This window comes from Ranitomeya imitator, chromosome 1, assembly GCF_032444005.1.
Source record: "Ranitomeya imitator isolate aRanImi1 chromosome 1, aRanImi1.pri, whole genome shotgun sequence".
NCBI lineage: Eukaryota > Metazoa > Chordata > Amphibia > Anura > Dendrobatidae > Ranitomeya > Ranitomeya imitator.
In genome coordinates this window covers 271,518,692-271,543,263 of record NC_091282.1, presented here as the reverse complement: position 1 = coordinate 271,543,263, position 24,572 = coordinate 271,518,692, and positions in this window count along the sequence as shown.

Here is a 24,572-nt window from a genome sequence, read left to right as displayed (position 1 = left end):
TTTATTAATTTTGTTGCCCTCCTTTGTACTCTCTCTAGTTCCATTATATCCTTCCTGAGCACCGGTGCTCAAAACTGGACACAGTACTCCATGTGCGGTCTAACTAGGGATTTGTACAGAGGCAGTATAATGCTCTCATCATGTGTATCCAGACCTCTTTTAATGCACCCCATGATCCTGTTTGCCTTGGCAGCTGCTGCCTGGCACTGGCTGCTCCAGGTAAGTTTATCATTAACTAGGATCCCCAAGTCCTTCTCCCTGTCAGATTTACCCAGTGGTTTCCCATTCAGTGTGTAATGGTGATATTGATTCCTTCTTCCCATGTGTATAACCTTACATTTATCATTGTTAAACCTCATCTGCCACCTTTCAGCCCAAGTTTCCAACTTATCCAGATCCATCTGTAGCAGAATACTATCTTCTCTTGTATTAACTGATTTACATAGTTTTGTATCATCTGCAAATATCAATATTTTACTGTGTAAACCTTCTACCAGATCATTAATGAATATGTTGAAGAGAACAGGTCCCAATACTGACCCTTGCGGTACCCCACTGGTCACAGCGACCCAGTTAGAGACTATACCATTTATAACCACCCTCTGCTTTCTATCACTAAGCCAGTTACTAACCCATTTACACACATTTTCCCCCAGACCAAGCATTCTCATTTTATGTACCAACCTGTTGTGCGGCACGGTATCAAACGCTTTGGAAAAATCGAAATAGACCACGCCCAATGACTCACCGTGGTCCAGCCTATAGCTTACCTCTTCATAAAAACTGATTAGATTGGTTTGACAGGAGCGATTTCTCATAAACCCATGCTGATATGGAGTTAAACAGTTATTCTCATTGAGATAATCCAGAATAACATCCCTCAGAAACCCATCAAATATTTTACCAACAATAGAGGTTAGACTTACTGGCCTATAATTTCCAGGTTCACTTTTAGAGCCCTTTTTGAATATTGGCACCACATTTGCTATGCACCAGTCCTGCGGAACAGACCCTGTCGCTATAGAGTCCCTAAAAATAGGAAATAATGGTTTATCTATTACATTACTTAGTTCTCTTAGTACTCGTGGGTGTATGCCATCCGGACCCGGAGATTTATCTATTTTAATCTTATTTAGCCGGTTTCGCACCTTTCTTGGGTTAGATTGGTGACCCTTAATATAGGGTTTTCATTGTTTCTTGGGATTTCACCTAGCATTTCATTTTCCACCGTGAATACCGTGGAGAAGAAGGTGTTTAATATGTTAGCTTTTTCCTCGTCATCTACAACCATTCTTTCCTCACTATTTTTTAAGGGGCCTACATTTTCAGTTTTTATTCTTTTACTATTGATATAGTTGAAGAACAGTTTGGGATTAGTTTTACTCTCCTTAGCAATGTGCTTCTCTGTTTCCTTTTTGGCAGCTTTAATTAGTTTTTTAGATAAAGTATTTTTCTCCCTATAGTTTTTTAGAGCTTCAATGGTGCCATCCTGCTTTAGTAGTGCAAATGCTTTCTTTTTACTGTTAATTGCCTGTCTTACTTCTTTGTTTAGCCACATTGGGTTTTTCCTATTTCTAGTCCTTTTATTCCCACAAGGTATAAACCGCTTACACTGCCTATTTAGGATGTTCTTAAACATTTCCCATTTATTATCTGTATTCTTATTTCTGAGGATATTGTCCCAGTCTACCAGATTAAGGGCATCTCTAAGCTGGTCAAACTTTGCCTTCCTAAAGTTCAGTGTTTTTGTGACTCCCTGACAAGTCCCCCTAGTGAAAGACAGGTGAAACTGTACAATATTGTGGTCGCTATTTCCTAGATGCCCGACCACCTGCAGATTTGTTATTCTGTCAGGTCTATTAGATAGTATTAGGTCTAAAAGTGCTGCTCCTCTGGTTGGATTCTGCACCAATTGTGAAAGATAATTTTTCTTGGTTATTAGCAGAAACTTGTTGCCTTTATGGGTTTCACAGGTTTCTGTTTCCCAGTTAATATCCGGATAGTTAAAGTCCCCCATAACCAGGACCTCATTATGGGTTGCAGCTTCATCTATCTGCTTTAGAAGTAGACTTTCCATGGTTTCTGTTATATTTGGGGGTTTGTAACAGACCCCAATGAGAATTTTGTTACCATTTTTCCCTCCATGAATTTCGACCCATATGGACTCGACATCCTCATTTCCTTCGCTAATATCCTCCCTTAAAGTGGACTTTAGACAAGACTTTACATAGAGACAAACCCCTCCTCCTCTCCGATTTTTACGATCCTTTCTAAACAGACTGTAACCCTGTAAGTTAACTGCCCAGTCATAGCTTTCATCTAACCATGTCTCGGTTATTCCCACTATGTCAAAGTTACCTGTAGATATTTCTGCTTCTAGTTCTTCCATCTTGTTTGTCAGGCTTCTGGCGTTTGCGAGCATGCAGTTTAGAGGATTTTGTTTTGTTCCAATCTCCTCGCTGTGGATTGTTTTAGAAATGTTCTTACCTCCCTTCTCAGTATGTTTTCCTGGGTCTTCTTTGTTCAAGTCTAATGTTTTTCTTCCCGCCCCCTCTTCTTCTAGTTTAACGCCCTCCTGATGAGTGTATCGAGTCTTCTGGCGAATGTGTGTTTCCCAGGTTTGTTGAGGTGTAGTCCGTCTCTGGCGAGGAGTCCATCGTACAAGTAGTTCACACCGTGGTCCAGGAATCCGAATCCTTGTTGTCTGCACCATCGTCTTAGCCAGTTGTTTGCATCAAGGATCCTGTTCCATCTCCTGGTGCCATGCCCGTCTACTGGAAGGATAGAAGAAAAAACTACCTGTGCATCCAGTTCCTTTACTTTCTTCCCCAACTCTTCAAAGTCTTTGCAGATTGTCGGTAGGTCCTTCCTTGCCGTGTCATTGGTGCCAACATGTATCAGAAGAAATGGGTGGACGTCCTTGGAGCTGAAGAGCTTTGGTATCCTATCGGTCACATCCTTGATCATCGCACCTGGAAGGCAGCATACTTCTCTTGCGGTTATGTCCGGTCTGCAGATGGCTGCTTCTGTGCCTCTCAGTAGTGAGTCTCCCACCACCACCACTCTTCGTTGCTTCTTGGCTGTACTTTTTGCTGTCACTTGTTGCTGTGTGCCCTTTTCTTTTTTGCTTGCTGGTATTGCTTCATCCTTAGGTGTGCCATCTTCATCCTCTACAAAGATTTTATATCGGTTCTTCAGTTGTGTGGTTGGTGATTTCTCCATGGTCTTCTTGCTTCTTTTGGTCACATGCTTCCACTCATCTGCCTTTGGAGGTTTTCTGACACTTTTTTCACCTTCTGTGACCAGTAGAGATGCTTCTGTTCTGTCTAGAAAGTCTTCATTCTCTTTGATGAGTTTCAAAGTTGCTATTCTTTCTTCCAGACCCCACACCTTTTCTTTTAAAAGGGCCACTAGTCTACACTTCTAACAGGTGAAATTTGATTCTTCTTCTGGTCGATCTGTGAACATGTAGCACATGCTGCAGCTCACCATGTAGGTTGTCACATCTGCCATGTTGCTCCTAGATCCTGCTGACTTGCTGTGTGTTTTCCTTCTTGTGTAATCTACTCAGCCAAGCTCTCTTGCAATAATGTCCTACAGGCAAAAATTTGGTGATGCTTTCCAAGCAGCTGGTCCCGGCTGTACCCAACGATCTTCTAGTTTAGGGAGACTCTTCGCTTTTCCCAGAAGGCACCTGGAATATGCAAATTAGCCTCCTCAAGCTTGAATCCCTGGTTTGGTGATGCTTTCCAAGCAGCTGGTCCCGGCTGTACCCAACGATCTTCTAGCTTAGGGAGACTCTTCGCTTTTCCCAGAAGGCACCTGGAATATGCAAATTAGCCTCCTCAAGCTTGAATCCCTGGTTTGGTGATGCTTTCCAAGCAGCTGGTCCCGGCTGTTACCAACGATCTTCTAGTTTAGGGAGACTCTTCGCTTTTCCCAGAAGGCACCTGGAATATGCAAATTAGCCTCCTCAAGCTTGAATCCCTGGTTAGGTGGCACTAGAGTTCTAGTCCTCTTCCTCTCTGAAGAGAAAATTTGCATATTTCCCAGAGGAGCATTGCGGCTTTAAGTATCCTCACCTCGACATGCTTAACATGTCACTCTCAGCAAGGAAAAACTATATTTCTTGGATCCCATAGATTCTGTGTGTAACACTCCCACTCTCATGCACATTCTCATCCTTAGAAGTAACATGTTTTGGGTAAGGGAAGAATTATCCATTGCAGATATTTGAATAGAATGACCTAGAATGAACTGTGTGCCTACACTCGATAGCAAAATCACTGTCAAGGAGTTCTAAGGCGGAACCTGAGTCAACAACAGCTGAGGTAACTATAACTTCAAATTTGGTACCAAGACACTTGTAAAAACAACCAGTAATATGCATGAGAGATAATGTCAAACCTTTAAAACCAGTGTCCTTATATATTGATCATTTTTTTTCTTTCCCTTTACCTTTAAGAACTTAATTATTGCATCTGAAACACTGAACCACTACATGACCTGTTCATCACCAGTATACACAGAAATGAGCAGGTATGTAATGCCACTTGCCAGCACCCATACATGATTCCCCTTCTCCCTCCATGCAGGGATGCCGGCATACTCACCACCCCGGCTGAGGTCCTAGACATGCTCCCTGTCTTCATGTTTTGTGCATGCTGTACTTTCCAGCGGCGCATGCACGCGCCCCTGCTCTTAAAGAGGCAGCGCGTGTGCATAGTTAAATGACTCAGCCAATCGCTGGGAGACATTTAGTATAAAAGTACACCTGCAAGATGGCTCCAAGCTAATAGCTGGGAGGCATCTTGTTTAATAGGCAATGTCCCCAATAGGGAGGTGCTGAATTGGGTAGTATGGTAGTCTACTAGTGAGTTGTACGGTCCCCTGGTCCTGGTGTGGCCAGTGTCCTGAAACTGAAGTCCCTAGTTCTTGTGCGACCATTCCTGAACCTATAGTCGCAGGTCCTAAATTGTACAGTTCCTGAACTTTGTCCCCCAGTCCGTGTCCAACCAGTCCCTGAATCACTATGCGAGTATTCCATGTATCCAGACTGTCCTAACAGTCTCCGAATCAGCCCTGTCTGAGACTCTGTCAGTAACCATTCTACCCATGGATCCTGAACCTAGTAGTCTGAATAGAGACTGAGTCTATGTGAGTAACCATTCTGCAGAGGCTCCTGAACCTAGTAGTCTAAACGGAGCTCGAATCCTATCAGTGTCTGCACGAAGACTGCCTAGGAGTTTGTACTTGGCAGCTACCTGCAGTTCAAGACTGACTCCACCATCTGGACCTCCGGTGAATACCAGGTAGCCACTTAGCTACACCTCTCTCCTAGGTAAGCACGGCTCCGTCGCGCAGTGGGTCCATGAATCACATTCCACACCTGCGTGCGTAACAAGATGTTCTAAGTTCAATTCCCTCCTTGTACTCTCTACAGGCTCCAATTGGCATCAGTTCTCCTGCCTCAATAGGATATGAGGGAGAAGTAACTGAAGCACCCTACAATGTGTTCTTATCCCTTAGATTTCTGTATTTCTGTCCAAACACACTACCAATGATAAGGCTTTTTCCAGGGACAATGGGGAGAGAGTATAAACCATCATATCTCTTATCTGGCTAAAAAGACCCTGTCAGAATTGAACGTAGAGAGATGGATAATTCTAGGAGGTTTCCACTGCCCAACCTCTGAACTGAGAGCAGTAGTCCTCCAGTTTACGATTTCCCTGAACCAACCTGTGGAAATTACTTATTATAATACATTTATTTATGTGTTATCCTGTTCAGGAGAGCCATAAGATCAAATACTTAATTAACCTCAAGACATAAGGGATTGAGAGAAGCAACCCATAACGTGTATTGTTTAACCTTACATAAGCTTTCTTAGATCAAAGTGAGACACTAAAGATGGCTGCCATTTCCTGTATCAGCAGACCATGTGCTGATACCCAAGATAACGCCCACCATGATGACCTCATGGATCCACCCACAGTGACGCCCACCTTGATGACCTCATGGACCAACCAAACTTGATGACCTCATGGATCCACCCATGGACTTACTCATTGCCCAACCCACTAACCAATGGAATGCATCCGATCACTCCTATTTTAAAGCTAACTGAGCCCCCCTTACAGGGGATATATAAACTTGTGTCCTGACTGAATAAAGCCCTTTGGAGCTGAGCCATAGATTGATCAAGGAGAATTTGCATCTGACTGTGTGTGTCATATGTTATTTCTTTAGTGTACATCTGATCAATACCCATTAGGCCAGGAGTAGGCAACTGAAGTGAACATTTTAATAATTGTTCAACCTAACCAACCTATCCTTTGCTTATGTTGCGCTGTCATATTCCACAGTAATTTGCATACATTATCATCGCTGTCCCCAATGGGGCTCACAATTTAAATTCCCTATCAGTATGTCTTTGAAGTGTGGGGGGAAACCAGGGTACCCGGAAAAAACCCTGCTAAAACATGGGGAGAATATACAAATTCCTTGCAGATGCTGTCCATGTTGGGATTTGAGCCCATGACCTCAGTGCTGCAAAGCAACAGTGCTAATCACAGAGCCACTGTGCTGACCATCATAAAGTGGAGGATTAAAACAGCAACTTTATCAAGGACGTCATAAATGAGCCCCAGAGCAGAGTAAAAAAAGCATCAACTGAGGAAAACACTAGATAATGCCATGGACTATAGCCCCCAACCTGAACCTGCCCCATCCACCTCCCCTATGCCATGGACTATAGCCCCCAACCTGGATCTGCCCCATCCACCTCCCCTATGCCATGGACTATAGCCCCCAACCTGGATCTGCCCCATCCACCTCCCCCACAGCTCCTACCCAACATCCCCACAGTCCCTATCCCTATTGCCTCTATACACTTGCTTTGGCAAAACTGATGTGTATTTGGTCCTGCCAATAAAGCTTCTTTGAATCTTGAATCTTGATAATCCTCAGGCAGAGAAAATGCCCAAGCCTGAGGATCTCCACGGTTCAACAACTGAACATTACCCATGCAGTGACTCTCTCTTCTGGATGAGGCAGGACAAAGAAGAAAATACAACTTATGTGAAGAAAGATGGAAAACTCACTTTGGTCCCCATCAAAACAATCTGGTATATTTACTTTAGGCTCAGGAGAGTGGGGTGGAGTAGAACTTGTGTAACGGCGGATAACGCATACTGTTGTTGCTACTTGATTTCTGACACCTCCAAAGTCCATAATTGCATGGACAGGGTGTTCACAGCATCCAGGATGGCTTTTTAGCACACAAGTGCTTCATGGTCCTCTTAAAGAGCCAGAGGGCAGAGCAGAGGAGCTGTATAGTAAGCCCACATACCTCCGTGACCTGAGAATATAAGTTTTGATATCAGAAGAAATACATTTTCTCGGCTGACTGAGGTTGGAGAAAAGATCCTTTGTGCTCAGTCAGCTGAGGAGAAAATTCATTTCTTCTGATGTCACAGCCCTGTTTTTCAGCTCACAGAGGTACATGTGCTTACCATACAGTGCCTCTGTCAGTTGAGACACAGATTTCAGAAGCAGTATTTCATCAGCCCATCCTGATACATGACTAGGATGGGCTGCAGTTTGAATTACATGATGAGGGCCATTTTATTACATTCTTGGAGAACCTTTTAAAGGGAATCTGTCACCCCAATTTTGCCCTATAAGCTAAGGCCACCGCCATCAGGGGCTTATGTACAGCATGGGTCCGGTGCCTCCCATCTTCATACGATGACATCCTCTTCTTTGCTTCCTGCCGCGGCTCTTGCACAGGCGTACTTTATCTGCCCTTTTGAGGGCAGAGCAAAGTACTAATGTGCGCAGGCGCCGGGCCTCTCTGACCTTCCCGGCACCTGTGCACTCCAGTACTTTACGCTGCCCTCAACACGGCAGATAAAGTACACCTGTGCAGGAGCCGCGGCAGGAAGCAAAGAAGAGGACGTCATCGTATGAAGATGGGAGGCGCCGGACCCAGATCGCGATGCCCATCGGACCGGACCGAACCGGGACCACCCCTGGGTGAGTATAATCTAACTTGTTTATCTTATCTTGCAGGTTACATCAGGGGCTTATCTACAGCATTACAGAATGCTTTAAATAAGCCCCTGATAGCGGTGGCCTTAGCTTATAGGGCAAAATTGGGGTGACAGATTCCCTTTAAGGCCAACACATACATAGAGGTTGTATGCTCTTCTGTGTGATTGTGTGACATTTCTTGTGGTACTTTGTTTTATTCCTACACTCAAAATTTTATAATATGATAATTGCCTCCCTACCAAACTAGTCCCTATGCATGTTTGATTCTGAGCCCAAAATGGTGACAAGGATATGTGTCATGACAATTTCTGTTCAGCGCTACAAAATTGCATAAGTAAGTCAGAAAAACATCTTCCCTCTTATCAGCACAAAATTGTGGACCTAAAACATGTAAGGGCATGTTAGGTTAGGCTGTGGGTTGAACTAGATGGAGTTAAAGTCTTCCTTCAACCTTAATAACTGTGCTACTATGTTACTATAGTCATTAACCTCTTCATGACTGCCCATGGAAGATATACATCAGTATTTTCCGGGCTTTGTGCAGCGCCGACATTTATCAATGGTGGATGGTCTAGCAGCGCTCAGGACCCCCAGGGTCCTGCAAGTGCTGCAATTTCTGTGCAGAACAGTTGCTCTGACAGGTGACATCATCGGGACCTGATTAGATCAGGTCCCAATGATGTTAACCCTTTGCTATCTTCTAGATGCTGCGATCTCGGCATTTAGAAGATAGCAGACGGAGACTCCTGCTATACTCACCTCTCCAAAGCCCCCCGTGATGAGTTCTGGTCACCTCACGGGGGATCTCATGTTGTCCCAGCAGCCAGAGGTCATGTGATGACCTCTGGGTCTGCTAGCTACAGTGGCTTGTTAGGCTCAGCCTGCACCTGTTACCGAGGAAACGTGACGTCAGGTTACCCTGATGAAGAAGGACTGCTGTCCTTTGAAACGCATTGGATGACTGTTGGCCTCTCCACAGATCCATCCTTGCCACACATGACGTCACATTTCCTCAGTAACTGGCAAACTTGCTTCACTGCGGCGGAGCTTCCGGCCGGAGCCCGCCGCTACTCTCTAACCTGGTACACGCACACTTCTTTCTCTGGGCCTGCGAGAGTTGCCACCATGGGAGGACGCTCCCCACCCCTTGGCCTCTTTGCGCGCCCACCTATCGAGCCTCCGGCGCAGCACACCAGCGCTTACATCAAGCCTAGTCAAGTAAGTCTCTCGGCCACTACTTATGCACCCCAGTGACTCCACTAGTTCTCATATGATCATTGCAGCGCAGTGATCTTTTTTTCCATTGCAAAATGTATAGTCCATTTTGTCCTGTTACCCTTGCGAAAGTAAAAAAAAATTCGGTCTAAAGGAAAATTTTTGTGAAAGAAAAGTAAATGTTTATTTTTTCCTTCCTCATTCCATTCATTCCTGTGAAGCACCTGGAGGGTAAATAAACTTCTTTAATGTGGTTTCACACACCTTGAGGGGTGCAGTTTTTAGAATAGTGTCACTTTTGGTATTTTCTTCCATATATACCCCTCAAAGTGACTTCAAATGTGAGGTGATCCCTAAAACAAAATGGTTTGGTAAAATTTGTTGAAAAAATGAAAAATCGCTGGTCAACTTTTAACCCTTATAACTTCCTAACAAAAAAAAATGTGGTTCCAAAATTGTGCTGATGTAAAGTAGACATGTGGGAAATTAAAAAATTAAAAGTTTGAAAATAGCAAAATTTTCAAGATTTTTGCCAAATTTCCATTTTTTTTCACAAACAAACGCAAGCCATATCGAAGAAATTTTACCACTAATATGAAGTACAATATGTCACAAGAAAATAGTCTCAGAATCACGACGCTAGACGGTTTTAGCTTCAGGTCCGTGAAGAAACAAGGCCCTACCCACGCCGGCAAAGTAGGTAGAATCAGGTTGCACCTTGAGGGTGCCAACTATGTACAGAGACAATTTTTGGGTAATTCACTGTTCATTGTCCATTTTTAAACCTGTAATAAACATAGTCAAATATTTTTAGATACTATTGGTAACAGCAATTATTTACATTTCACATTTTTAGTCCCTGTATCGAGCTGGTATTTGACCTCTGGTACTACGGGTTGACTTACGCAGTACAGGGATTGATAGTGACCTAAAGGGGTTCACTAGTCTTGCTACCACTGGTGTAGTGCACTCTCTTCTTGTTCTGGTGAGTCTACTGAACACAGGTATACTAGACCTCCTGGGACTACTTCTACTCACTGTGGGCATGACAGATTCACCGATAGCAGGGGGTGGATTCTCTGGTTCCACTGCTGGTATGACGTCTGTTGATTGAGCCCGTTGTTGTAGAGTCTCTTCTGGTCCAGGCTAGTTTTGAATCACATTTTCCTCTGGCATTTCCATCTGAGGAAAAGTCAAAACAGGTACCACTATGACCTGATGTACTTGAGTCCAAGACTGGGGAAAATCTCCAAGAACAGTATGGATTCTCTTTTCCTCTTCTTCCATAGGTTGAGAAGTACTTGAATCTTTTTCTTTGTCTCTCAATTTGTCAGTGCATACTTTAAGATGATCACTTGATACCACATTCGAAGTTTCTCCTCTTATAAGACACACTTTAGCATTGTTAAAGTTTGATGGCATGATGGTATATGGTAGCTTCCCACTGGTCTTCAAGTTTATGCATTCTCCTTTTATGCTTTAGCACTTGTTCACCTGGTGACAAGGGATTTGCAGGGGCACGCTGATTGTAGTTTCTCTCTTGTTTTTGTCTTGCCTGAGTCAAGCTTCGTTCTACACACTTTTGTACTTGACGGTATTTCTGTTGTCGTTCAGTATCCTAATCTGCATCTAGTGATGTTGCTTCTGGTGTAAGGACTCCCATATCAAGATCAACAGGAAATTTGCTAGTTATTCCTCTCATCAGGTATGCTGGAGTGCAGTTGGTGGAATTCATTGGGATGTGATTGTAAAATCTACAAAGTCTGGCAACTTCTCTGGCCATAAGTTTCTTTCATGCAAAGGCAAAGTTTTTAACAGATCCATTACCACCTGGTTCATCTTTTTCCACATACCGTTTGTTTGTGGGTGGTACGGTTTGTTCTCATCGTTTTGCATCCGTACAGGTTGCAGAACTCCTGGAATACTTCCGCTTCAAAGGCTGGGCCTTGGTCGGTAAGTACCTTCTCAGAGTATCCGTGTGGTCGACAAAAGTGTTGTTGGAATGCTTTGGCTGCCGTCTTCGCTGTCTGGTCCGTGACAGGCACGACTACCAGGAATCTGGAGTAATGGTCCACAATGGTCAGAGCATAGACATAGCCTGACCGGCTGGGAGTTAGCTTTACATGATTCAGAGCGACCAATTCAAGTGGCTGTTTGGTGACTACGGGCTGTAAATACATTGTTTATGTAAAAAAAAGTACACTGATTTCATATTGCCATGTCCAGAATGATCTGCTCTATAAATCTGTCCCAATAGTTAACCCCTTCAGTGAACACCATAAAAAAACTATACAAAAAGGCAAAAAACAATGCTGCCGACCAAAAAGTGCAATAAAATGCAATCAAAAAGACGAATGTAAATAAAAATGGTACAGCTGAAAATGTCATCTGGTCACACAAAAAACAAGCTGCCATACAGCTCCATCAGCAGGAAAATAAAAAAGTTATAGCTCTTAGAATAAAGTGATTTTTTCTATAAAATAGTTTTTATTGTGTAAAAGTGCGGAAGCATAAAAAACAATATAAATGGGGTATCTCTGTAATTGTACTGACCTGAAGATTTAGGCTGCTTTATCAATTTTACCATCTAGCCATCACGTTGGAAAAAGTCTTGACACCATTAACCAAAAATACTAAATCATTCTTGCTCGACACAAATGATTTTTTGAAATTGATTAAAGCCTTGGGTCCACTACCCACATCTGCCATGCTTCCTACTTGGGATGTGAGTAGCCTACATACGTCCATCACACACACACCAAGGGGATGGAGGCCACTGACCGACTATTGGCAGAAGCAAATATTGATCCCAAGATCTGACGGTTTTGTTCTGATATACTGGGCCTTGTCCTCACGGAGAACCATTTTATGTTCCAGGACATATTCTACGTCCAACGACAGGGGATCGCGATGGGCTCCAACGTAGCGCCACCTTACGCAGTGGCCTACATCGCGGCTTTTGAGGAAGACTTTGTATTTAATCATTCGTTGTTCAAGCTGCATTCCAAAACATGGTGAAGATTCATAGATGATATATTCTGTGTCTGGGACGGGCCAGTTGAAACACTTCTTCTTTTTGATTCCCATATTAACAATATTTGGCTTGAATTAAAATTCACTTTACAACATAGCATGGATAACATTAGCTTCCTGGACACGAGGATATATAAAAATATTGATGGTATACTTTCCATTGATCTCCATACCAAGACCACTGACAGAAATAGTCTTTTACAATATACTAGTTTTCACCCTACGGCCATAAAGAAATCTATCACAATTTCAGAGGGTTAAACGGATTATAGGCTGAACTGGATGGACAAATGTCTTTTTTCGGTCTTACTAACTATGTTTCTATATTACTATGATAGTAACTGATGATGACATGAAAAATCAGAGATTAAACGAGATGGAAGAAAAACTCTCCAACACGGGTTACCCAAAGAAACTTTTAACCCAAGCCAAAAACACTGTGTCATGTATACCATTTGTGAACACTTATCATCCCTTTTTCCTGGCTGGTTCAGGCCTCACTCCATAAACACTGGAATATTTTGAGTAAAAGTTATCCTAATGTTCCCGAATTTCAGCAGCGTTTCCTCTCCAGTTACCGTCGCCCCACCAACATTAAGGATAGGTTGGTAAGAGCGGACGTAGGATCAAGCACCAGGGTACCTAGGCAGGTATTTCTACGCATACACAAACAGGGAACCTTCCCGTGTCTCAATTGTCTTCAATGTAATATCCAATATCCAAAAAGGATACCATATTTTCCACCCTCTCACTGGAAAGGGTATCCCCATCAAAGGCTTCTTCACCTGCGAATCTTCCTATGTGATCTATATGATCAAGTGTCCCTGCGGCTTGGCCTACATAGGGGAAACAACTCAGGCCATACGCGATAGGATATCGCAACATAAATCAAACATATGGTGCAACAGGAACCAACTTCCCCTCCCACATCACTTTCGGAGCATGGGACACAGTATTTCCCAGCTGCGATTCCAGGTTTTGGAACATATTGATCAAGGCAGAAGGGGACAAAACAGGATAAAACTACTGAAAAAGTGTGAAGCATAATGGATCTTCACTTTCCAGACCTTGGAATCGAAAGGACTCAATAGGGACTATGATATATCTAGTTTCCTTTAAAATCGTTGTCTTGGACTCTATATGGACATTCATTATTGAGATGTTGATACTACCTATATGTGACAGAGGGCCATTATTAATCCATGTTTCTTTTGTTTTTCCCTATAGAATCGTTAATCCTCTTCTCTAGCTCTCACTGGGCACCCCGTGCTATTTACGGTATAGTATATATAGTATAGCGCAGTCTGTAGTGCACTCTATGTCTCATATGATTCTTTATCTCCATTCTAATCACCAGCCGGTACCCCTGTTTTATAAACATGTCTATTTTTTCAAATGGACCAGGCAGATTATATACATTCCACCACATATAGAGACTGAGTGTAAAACACCACTGAGAGAAACATTTACGTTGACGTTTGCAACCCACCATACACACTATTCCTTAAGGGAAGGCTGCCAGGACTTCCCATGTCCACACATAGCGCCATTTCAGCAGTACGCATTCCCCCATACACGTGACAGTGATGACGCGCGGTACCACATGACACACACTCCCGGATGCATAAACCCGGAAGTACACTCTGGGAACACAGCGCATCTTCACTAGCGACATAGAACGCCACCATCGCTTGAGTTATCTGCACCGGTAAGCGGACCGCTTATGTCCACGTCTGCCTCCCCCAGTCGGGGGACATTTCACTCACACACCGTCTGCTTTATTTAGAATATACAGTGTGGGTTACCATTTTCCTAAGCGGCATAGTACACCAACAGCTCCAAACCTGTGTATCGGTAAGCGGAATAGATGCATTCATGTGGTTGCTTCTCCACCATTTTGATTAAATCTCATTGTCATTCTGCCTGTTTAAATATTTCAGCAATAGCTACAGTGATAACTTAAAATATCAGAGGGACCTCCGATCTGATTATACAGGCCAACCCAGCACTCCAGGTGAACATAATAACAGTACCCCAATTTAATTGTTTAGACTTAAAATTACATGGTAAAATTCATTAGCCTGGACACACGGTCTCTTCACTATGTATGCTGTATCACCCTTTCTCTTACAGTCATCACTGCATTGTAGCCATACTTTATCTCCCAACTGCAGGGACTCAATTCAGCACATTCATATACCATAATTGTATTTGTCTCCTTAGGCGCGTTAAACTATGCACTACTATATCTAGATTACAAGGAAGAAATCGTCCACAACTTCGAATTTAGGTCTACAAGGAAGCTTCACCACTTTCCTTAAGGAGCACGTATATCCTTTTTCTATTACGGCTTCCCTTTCATTATGTTCTGTTTATGGTGACTTCTTGAATCGTATTTTCAGGTTGTACAATGATCATAGTATTGCTTGCACCTTGGTCATGTTTAATGCTGAAATAGCTGTTTATATAGTATTTTATTTTACTTTTTTTTTACATACATAGACCATAATGAGTTCATAAATATAATGCTTACATAGCTTAAATATGTGATACCAGACTGGCACTAAGATTTTTCTTGTCTTTATTTTTTGTAAATATCTTTGTATTAGATAAATTGAACTTTTCTGAGGAAGGTCCATTTTGGACCGAAAACGTTCAACAATTACTGGTTCTGTGTCTGGACACAATATAAATTCAATAATTTTCATTTCATGAACTATTGAGTGCCAAGTTATTCTTCGATATTATAGTTCGGGCTGGATACCCTACTTGAGCACCAACATCTACATCATCACAGAGTGCTGTGTTTATTCTAATACTTATCAATTTTACCACACACGGAACGGCATAAAACAACCCCCCCCAAAAAAAAAAAACAATTCCTGAATTGCTGGCTTATGTTCATTCTACCTGCCAAAAATTGGAGTAGAAAGCGATTAAAAAATTATGTGATGTGCCAAAAATGGTACCATTAAAAACATCAGCTTGTCCCGCAAAATACAAGCGATCGCATAACTTTGTCGGCTGAAATATCGAAAAATTGCAGCTCTAAAAATATGGGGATGCAAAAACTAGTTTTCGCATTAAAAAGCGTCTTTTAGTGTGTGACAGCAGCCAAACATAAAACCTGACTTAAACCTAGTAACGCTGTAATCGGACCGACCCAAAAAATAAAGTCATCTAATCACTTATACCACACGAGGAAAAAATAAATAAAACCAATTCTTCTGCTGATTTTTTCCATTCTGCCTCTCAAAGATCGCAGTAAGGGTATGTGCACACGTTGCGGATTCTCTGCAGATCCGCAGCGTTTTTTGCAGTGCAGAAACGCTGCAGATCCGCAATTGATTTACAGTACAATGTAAATCAATGAGAAAAAAAAAATGCTGTGCACACTTTGCGGAAAATCCGCTGTGGAAACGCTGCAGATTAAAAGAAGTGGCATGTCACTTCTTTTTTGTGAATCTGCAGCATTTTTGTACCCATTCCATTATAGAAAACCGCAGGGGTAAAAACGCAGCAAATCCGCAAGAAAACCGCAGCAAAAACGCACAAAACCGCTGTGGAACCGCACAAAAAATGCAACAAATCCGCAGGTGCATTTTCTGCCAGGAGAGGCAGAATCCACACCAGGAATTCCTAAGCATAATCCGCAACGTGTGCACATAGCCTAAAGCTCAGCCCACAGTTATGCTGCTCTCTGCACTGAGCACTTACAATGAGGTTTCCATGTAGATTTCTGAAATACGCGATTCAGATGGAACCCCAGGCGAAAGATTCCCTATAATGAGGAAGATGGAGGCACTGTGGATGACATACAGTGGGGCAAAAAAGTATTTAGTCAGTCAGCAATAGTGCAAGTTCCACCACTTAAAAAGATGAGAGGCGTCTGTAATTTACATCATAGGTAGACCTCAACTATGGGAGACAAACTGAGAAAAAAAAATCCAGAAAATCACATTGTCTGTTTTTTTATCATTTTTTTTTGCATATTATGGTGGAAAATAAGTATTTGGTCAGAAACAAACAATCAAGATTTCTGGCTCTCACAGACCTGTAACTTCTTCTTTAAGAGTCTCCTCTTTCCTCCACTCATTACCTGTAGTAATGGCACCTGTTTAAACTTGTTATCAGTATAAAAAGACACCTGTGCACACCCTCAAACAGTCTGACTCCAAACTCCACTATGGTGAAGACCAAAGAGCTGTCAAAGGACACCAGAAACAAAATTGTAGCCCTGCACCAGGCTGGGAAGACTGAATCTGCAATAGCCAATCAGCTTGGAGTGAAGAAATCAACAGTGGGAGCAATAATTAGAAAATGGAAGACATACAAGACCACTGATAATCTCCCTCGATCTGGGGCTCCACGCAAAATCCCACCCCGTGGGGTCAGAATGATCACAAGAACGGTGAGCAAAAATCCCAGAACCACGCGGGGGGACCTAGTGAATGAACTGCAGAGAGCTGGGACCAATGTAACAAGGCCTACCATAAGTAACACACTACGCCACCATGGACTCAGATCCTGCAGTGCCAGACGTGTCCCACTGCTTAAGCCAGTACATGTCCGGGCCCGTCTGAAGTTTTCTAGAGAGCATTTGGATGATCCAGAGGAGTTTTGGAAGAATGTCCTATGGTCTGATGAAACCAAACTGGAACTGTTTGGTAGAAACACAACTTGTCGTGTTTGGAGGAAAAAGAATACTGAGTTGCATCCATCAAACACCATACCCACTGTAAAGCATGGTGGTGGAAACATCATGCTTTGGGGCTGTTTCTCTGCAAAGGGTCCAGGACGACTGATCCGGGTACATGAAAGAATGAATGGGGCCATGTATCGTGAGATTTTGAGTGCAAACCTCCTTCCATCAGCAAGGGCATTGAAGATGAAACGTGGATGGGTCTTTCAACATGACAATGATCCAAAGCACACCGCCAGGGCAACGAAGAAGTGGCTTCGTAAGAAGCATTTCAAGGTCCTGGAGTGGCCTAGCCAGTCTCCAGATCTCAACCCTATAGAAAACCTTTGGAGGGAGTTGAAAGTCCGTGTTGCCAAGCGAAAAGCCAAAAACATCACTTGTGAAGACTTACAGAAAACGTTTGACCTCTGTCATTGCCAACAAAGGATATATTATAAAGTATTGAGATGAAATTTTGTTTCTGACCAAATACTTATTTTCCACCATAATATGCAAATAAAATGTTAAAAAAACAGACAATGTGATTTTCTGGATTTTTTTTTCTCAGTTTGTCTCCCATAGTTGAGGTCTACCTATGATGTAAATTACAGACGCCTCTCATCTTTTTAAGTGGTGGAACTTTCACTATTGCTGACTGACTAAATACTTTTTTGCCCCACTGTACAACCTGTGGTGGTGTCGGTCATTTTAGGCATGCATAAAAGTGCGGTCCGCCACAGTTTTGTGCACTTCTAAAATGTAGGACAACGCTGAACAGAGGCCAGATGGAGTCCAGAGTAACTCTGCTGCCTCATTATAGAGAACTAGCTAAAGAGCCCGGCGTTTCCTGGGCATAGTAAATAACTGTGGTTAGTTATGGCACCTCACGTCTCTTATTTTCCCATCACGCCTCTCATTTTCCCCCTCACTCCTCTTATTTTCCCCCTCACTCCTCATTCCCCCCTAACACTTGTCATTTCGACCTCACATCTGTCATTTTCCGATCACTCCACTATTTTCCCTCACTCCTCTCATTTTGCACTCACACCTTTTCATTTTCACCTCACACCCCTCATTTTCACCTCACAACTCTCATTTTACCCTCAGTATATGCATGTTTGTCATCTCCCTTATATATAGTATACACCTGTATGTCATCTCCTGTATATAGTATATACCTGTGTATCATCTCCCCTGTAAATAGTATATACCTGCTGTATGTAATCTCCTCCTGTATATTGTATATACATATGTGTTATCTCCTCCTGTATATAGTATATACCTGTATGTCATCTCTTCTGTATATACTATATACCTGTATGTCATCTCCTCCTATATAGTATATACCTGTATGTCATCTCCTGTATATAGTATATACCTGTATGTCATCTCCCCTGTATGTAGTATATACCTGTTGTATGTAATCTCCTCCTCTATATACCTATGTGTCATCTACTCTTTTATATAGTATATACCTGTATGTCATCTCCTCCTGTATATAGTATATACGTGTGTCATCTCCTCCTGCATATAGTATATACCTGTAAGTCATCTCCTCCTGTATATAGTATATACCTGTGTGTCATCTGCTCCTGTATATAGTATATACCTGTGTGTCATCTCCTCCTGTATATAGTATGTACCTGTATGTCATCTCCTCCTGTATATAGTATATCCCTGTGTGTCATCTCCTCCTGTATATAGTATATCCCTGTGTGTCATCTCCCCTGTATATAGTATATACCTGTGTGTCATCTCCCCTGTATATAGCATATACAGTACCTGTGTGTCATCTCCCCTGTCTATAGTATGTACCTAAATGTCATCTCCCCTGTATATAGTATATACCAATGTGTTATCTCCTCCTGTATATAGTATATACATGTGTCATCTCCCCTCTGTATATAGTATATATGTGTGTGTCATCTCCTCCTGTATATATTATATAGCTGTGTGTCATCTCCTCTTGTATATAATATATACCTGTGTCATCTCTCCTGTATATAGTGTATACCTGTGTGTCATCTCCCCTGTATATAGTATATATGTGTGTGTCATCTCCTCCTGTATATAGTATATACCTGTGTGTCATCTCCTCCTGTATATAGTATATACCTGTGTGTCATCTCCCCTGTATATAGTATATATGTGTGTCATCTCCTCCTGTATATAGTACATACCTGTGTGTCATCTCCCCTGTATATAGTATATACCTGTGTGTCATCTCCCCTGTATATAGTATATGCTGTACCTGTGTGTCATCTCCCCTGTATATATTATATACCTGTATGTCATCTCCCCTGTATATAGTATACACCAATGTGTCATCTCCTCCTGTATATAGCATATACATGTGTGTCATCTCCCCTGTATATAGTATATATGTATGTGTCATCTCCTCCTGTATATAGTATACCTGTGTGTCATCTCCCCTGTATATAGTATATATGTGTGTGTCATCTCCTCCTGTATATAGTATATACCTGTGTGTCAACTCCCCTATATATAGTATAAACCTGTGTGTCATCTCCCCTGTATATAGTATATACCTGTGTGTCATCTCCCCTGTATATAGTATGTACCTGTATGTCATCTCCCCTGTATATAGTATATACCAATGTGTCATCTCCTCCTGTATATAGTATATACCTGTGTGTCATTTCCCCTGTATATAGAATACTAGATTGTGGCCCGATTCTATCGCATCGGGTATTCTAGAATATGCATGTCCCCGTAGTATATGGACAATGATGATTCCAGAATTCGCGGCAGACTGTGCCCGTCGCTGATTGGTCGAGGCAACCTTTATGACATCATCGTCGCCATGGCAACCATTATGACATCATCGTCGCTGTGCCCGTTGCTGATTGGTCGAGGCCTGGCGACCTCGACGAATCAGAGACACGGGATGTCTACGTCCTTTATGACATCATCGTCGCTGTGCTCGTCGCTGATTGGTCGAGGCCTGGCGGCCTCGACCAGTCAGAGACGCGGGATTTCTACGTCGATGCTGTGCCCGTCGCTGATTGGTCGAGGCCTGGCGGCCTCGACCAATCAGAGAGGCGGTATTTCCAGGACAGACAGACAGACAGAAAGACAGACAGAAAGACAGACAGACGGAAAAACCCTTAGGCAATTATATATATAGATATGTGTGTGTTCTCCTCCTGTGTATAGTATATATCTGTGTGTCATCTCCTCCTGTATATAATATATACCTGTGTGTCATCTCCTCCTGTATATAGTATGTACCTGTATGTCATCCCCCTGTATATAGTGTATACCAGTGTGTCATCTCCTCCTGTATATAGTATATACCTGTGTGTCATCTCCCCTGTATATAGTATATATGTGTGTCATCTCCTCCTGTATATAGTATATACCTGTGTGTCATCTCCTCTGTATATAGTATATACCTGTATGTCATCTCCCCTGTATATAGTATATACCCGTGTGTCATCTCCTCCTGTATATAGCATATATCTGTATGTCATCTCCTCCTGTATACCTCCATCACATACAATATTCGGACTAACGAGTTCACATACAATGTGCCTGTCAGGCGCCTGCTGGAAAAATACCTATAATATCTAATGTTTGCAATTTCAGTGCTCTAAAAGTGATCAGTGACCTTCATAGGGATGTAATAAAAGAGACTACACATAATCAGTTGCAAAAAAAAACATTTACTTAACATAAAACTAATAACTATGAAATACAAACTTTTCAAAACTCCCGCCAAATAGTCTCCAGTTCGACTCTCTCAAAAAAATGTACAAAGAAAATTTTTGAACACAAACTTAATTTTAAGGTACCTTAAGTACTATTAAAAACATATTCAATCAGAAGTAGAAGCTGAGGTTTCCCCAGAAAAGTCACACTTGCAGAGCAAATAGCAAGAATTACACACCATTTTTGCATGTGTCAGGCAAATTGCTTTATGACATTTGAGACATTCATAATTTGAAAGCCTTCTGGTTCCGCTTTCCGTTTGGCAGGTGGTGCATCTCCTTCTTTTGTGAGGTGGTGCAGATGGTGACTTTTCACCATCATCTTCTGGGCGGAACCTTTTGAGCTGAACTTGAAGGCGAGAGGGGATACCGATTGTTTTCACGCTTCTCCTGCGTAGTTCTCCAAGTACTAGTTCATGGGCCAATTTTTTCAGATACAATCGTCTACGGAGTGGTTCAAGCTTGTTTTCAAGATAAATTACTTGTGAATTTATACCACCCAAATTCAACATAGCAAAAAATATGACCATTGGCCAGCGTTTGATGTTTCTGCTGACGTTGAAAGTGGAGCACATCTGATCTGCTGTATCCACACCCCCTTTGGTGGCATTGTAAAATGTAATTATCTCCGGTTTTTTTTCTGCCCCAGTCCCGGGATCGATGGCAGCATCATCATGAAGTGTTGATAGAAGAAGTACGATTTTTTTGGCATGTGGTACATAGGAAAGCCTTTCCATTATGGAATGCAAACATACTGCTGTACTGTTGTCTCTCTTTTACACTTACAAACTGTGGCGGCAATTCCCTTTTGTTTTTTCTTACAGTTCCCACATATGACAGCTTCTGAATTTTCAGATAATCAATCAGATCACAACTTGTAAACCAATTGTCAGCTGTAATATTGTGACCCGATCCAAATAAGGGTTCAGCCAGTCTTTTTACAACATCAATGGGTTTGTTGCTCACACAGTAAGGACCTTCTGGTTGTTTTCCTGCAGAAACTTCCAGGTTGTAAGTGTAGGTCTTACTGGCATCAACAAGGGCATAAATTTTTATTCCATATTTGTTTGGCTTTGATGGAACATATTGACGAAAAGCACATCTACCACGAAAACCAGGGAGCATTTCGTCAATAGTGAGATTCTCTCCAGGGTAATAACTTTGCTTACAGTTTACAACAAATCTTTGAAATATATCACGAATTGGAGCAAGTCGGTCATGTGTTTTGCGTTCGGTTCGGGTAGTTCTGTCGTCAAACCGAAGGCAAAGAATTAGAATCTTGAATCTGTTTATGGACATAACAAGGCAAAATTTTTCAACTCCATCCCCATCTTTACCCCAAAGTTCCTCCAAACTTTGTCTATTTGCCCTATAAGCTCCTGCAAGGTACAGTAATCCAAAAAAAGCATGCAGTTCTATTTCATCTGTGGGCTTGATGGTTCTGTTGCAGATGTACTTGTCCTTTATAATGTCTATATATTGGTTGGTATATGTGACAATAGAGTCCAGAATGTCATCAGTAAATATACTGTTCCAGCATTCAACTGCAGTTTTTGCATTACGTGCAGTTCCTATTACTGCAGGAAGGTGAGTAATAATGTTTAAAGGTTCCCTACGTTTTTTCTGGAATGGCTTCTTGTTCCATTTAGTATTTTTATCTTTTCCAATATAATATGATCCAACTTCTTCATCCTCACCACTGTCACCATCTTGCTCTGTTTCAGAATCCAGGACACATTCTTCCACCTCATCATGAGAATCAATCTCACTTTCCTCTCCTAAATCCTCATTCAGTGTGAGGTCTCTATCATCTAACAGCATGTTTGTTACTTCCTCAACATCAAGTTGTTTGGATAAATTGTACATTTTCCTCTCCATTTCAGCAGATAATCTGAAGCAAGAGAAGGAATATGTTAGGGAACTACTGTATATGCCTGAGCAGCACACTTTCTTTTATAAAATCTCCCTTATTTCTATGAAATATCCTCACATTTTGTGCTATACATTCATAAAACAAGCTAAATAAACTATTGTGATGAATAAAAACATAAAATACCAACCTTACTGAATGTGACGTATTCACATACAATGAGCCTGAGAGATCTGTGCAGCTATATCCTCTCCCCTGAAGCTCTGAAATCCAACTGTGATATCAGGTTTCACAGACCTTCAAGAGACAGGAGACTGCCTGGAGGGAGGGGGTTTCCTCACAATCTGGTGAGGAAGGAGAAATGAAAGTAAAAGAGAAGCGCCTGTCAGATCAGTTGTATGTGACGGAGGGGTATTAGACCGCGTTCACATGTTATTTGGTCAGAATTTTTACCTCAGTATTTGTAAGCTAAATTGGCAGCCTGATAAATCTCCAGCCAACAGGAAGCCCTCCCATCTGGCAGTATATATTAGCTTACACATACACATAAAAGACAGGTCATGTGACTGACAGCTGCCGTATTTCATATATGGTTCATTTGTTGCTCTTGTAGTTTGTCTGCTTATTAATCAGATTTTTATTTTTGAAGGATAATACCAGACTTGTGTGTGTTTTATCGCGAGTTTCATGTGTCAAGTTGTGTGTGCTGAGTTGCATGTGGCTACATGCATGTAGCAACTTATGTGAGATGAGTTTTGTGTGGCAATATGCGTGTAGCAACTTTTTGTGTGTCGAGTTGTATGTGTGTTATGATGCGGTGGTCTAGGAGCAACATGGAACGAGCTCTGAGGGAAGTGGTAACTGTACTGACCGCAGTCCCTAAGCTCAACACAACACTAGAAGCAGCCGTGGAATGCTCCTAACTCTCCCTAGGCATCTCGTCACAGCCTAAGAGCTAACTACCCCTGAAGACAGTAGCAGGAAAACTATCTTGCCTCAGAGAAAATGCCCAAAGGATAGATTAGCCCCCCACAAATAATGACTGTGAGTGGAGAGCAAAAAGACATACACAGAAAGAAACAGGATGAGCACAGGAGGCCAGTCTAGCTTAATAGATAGGACAGGATGGAACACTGTGCGGTCAGTATAAAACACTACAAAAATCCACGCAGAGTAAACAAAAAATCTCCACACCTGACTAAAGGTGTGGAGGGTCACTCTGCTTCCCAGAGCTTCCAGCAAGACAGAAAAATACTTCAAACTGATAATGCTGGACAAACCAAGGAAGCACAGAATGGATAAGTCCACAAACTATGGACAGAAAAAGTAAGCAAAAACTTAGCTTAGCAGAACTGGTCAGGAAAACAGGGAACTCCAAAGAGATGTGAATCCAACCAGGAACCATTTACAAGTGGCACTAGCTGAAGGAACAGCCAGGCTTAAATAGGCGAGAGAGGAGATAAGTGAAGGCAGCTGTCAACAGCTAACTACAAGGAGCAGCCATACCACTTGAAACCACAAGAGGGAGCCCAAGAGCAGAACTCACAAAAGTGCCACTTACAACCACCGGAGGGAGCCCAGGAGCAGAATTCACAACAGTACCCCCCCTTGAGGAGGGGTCACCGAACCCTCACCAGAGCCCCCAGGCTGATCAGGACGAGTCAAATGAAAAGTACGAACCAAATCGGCGGCATGGACATAGGAGGCAACAACCCAAGAATTATCCTCCTGGCCATACCCCTTCCGCTTGACAAGATACTGAAGCCTCCGCCTCGAAAAGTGAGAATCCAAAATCTTCTCAACCTCATATTCCAACTCCCCCTCAACCAACACCGGGGCAGGAGGGTCAACCTAGGGAACAACGGGCACCACATATCTCCGTAACAAAGATCTATGGAAAACATTATGAATGGCAAAAGAGGCTGGAAGAGCCAAACGAAAAGACACCGGATTAATAATTTCAGAAATTTTATAAGGACCAATAAAC